Source organism: Gopherus flavomarginatus, chromosome 7 (genome assembly GCF_025201925.1).
Source record: "Gopherus flavomarginatus isolate rGopFla2 chromosome 7, rGopFla2.mat.asm, whole genome shotgun sequence".
NCBI lineage: Eukaryota > Metazoa > Chordata > Testudines > Testudinidae > Gopherus > Gopherus flavomarginatus.
In genome coordinates, this window is record NC_066623.1 from 939,610 (window position 1) to 941,151 (window position 1,542).

Consider the following 1,542-nt stretch of genomic DNA (forward strand, 5'->3'; position numbering starts at 1 on the left):
GCCTAAGCTGCTCCTCCCCCCCACCTTCTCTCTGTTCTTACCTGCCAATCCCCTGGCTCTGTCACACCTGCCTGCTCTCTTCTCCGCCAGGCACTCACCCGTGTCCAGCTCGCTGGCTGCCTGTGGCCAAAAGGCCAACCGGCAATGCTTGTAGTGCTGCCCGTCTCCAGCGAGACTGGCATAGCCAGCTCCCTGCTGGGAGAGAAGCTGCGAGACTCTGGTGCTGGGCATCAGTACACAGCCCTCCCATCTACCAGCCACTGGAACAGCCAGGCTGGCTCACAGCAGAGCTCCACCTGGCTGTCTCCTGCCGCCAACGGTGGCCCACCCCAGCTGTTTCAGAAGACAGAGCCCCATAAATGGCAGTAATGGGGCACCTGTGCTCGGGGCACTTCCTCCAATGCTCTGAGTTAAGGTTGGCTCATGCCCTAAAGCAGGAGGGCTCCTCTCCCTTCCAAGCACTCATTTGGTTTTCATATTTACTCATATCTCTGGATCTTGTTTTCCATGGAAACATCCCACCCCCTACTTGAGGTCCCCCTCCCCTGGCCAGTACTAAAGCCTGGTCTGCAGGGGGTAGCCCAGGTGTGACTTGTGCAGCTGAAGCTGCAGAGGGGCCTGAAGGCAGCAGAATGACCTGCCCTGAAGTGTGGCTGGGCCCCACCTCCTGACCACGCTGGTCAGCACCTCAGCCCCACCACACAGCACAGGCCCTTGCAGGGGGAAGCCTCCTGCTGAAGCAGCAGCACTTCCTGTAGCCCCCATCTCCCACCCACCTACTGACCTGCATCCCAGCAGAGGCTGCCTGAACGTGGGGCCGGTGTAACTCCATGTTCCAGCCTGGACCCCCTGCACACTGGGGCGGGCAGGCATGCTGGCTGAGAGGTGCCTGATCACGCAGCATGGCCTGCAGCAGCCAGGGGTGCTGGCAGGAGCACATGGCCCAGTCCCTGATACCAGGGTAAGGCGCCTCCTGCCTGTGCCAGCCAGGCTGGGTCAGTGCCAGAGCCATCCACTGGGAAGTCCATCCTTACTGCCCCAGCTGCTGGCAGGTGCGAGCTCCTCAGCCTGCTTGCTGGCTCCCGTGGCCATGTGGGAAGCTGCAATGAGCCCTTGTCATTCTCCGCCCCCGCTGCTTGGCCCTAGCGTGGGGCCCTCTCACAGAGCCACAGGACAGAACGAGACCTCGAGAGGCCATTAGTCCAGTCCCTTGCCCTCAAGGCAGGGCTGTGTTCGCCTCTCTGCACCGACCCATTCCCCATACACCCCCCACCCCGCCGGCTCGGCATGCAGTCGCTGCAGGCAGAGGTTAGCATGGGACCGCTGGGTTTGCCAGCAGCCAGGCTCTCAGAGGGGCGGGGGAGAGCAGGGGAGCGTTTGGCACAATCTACGCCCCTGCACAGCGCCACGAAGGGGCTGTGATGTGATGGCTGGAGCCCCTCCAGGCTGCTGCAGATCAGAATCACTGCCAGAGCCCTGCTGGACCTGGAACACGCTGCCCCCCCTCCAGCCCCCACCTAATCACACAGCACACACACCCAC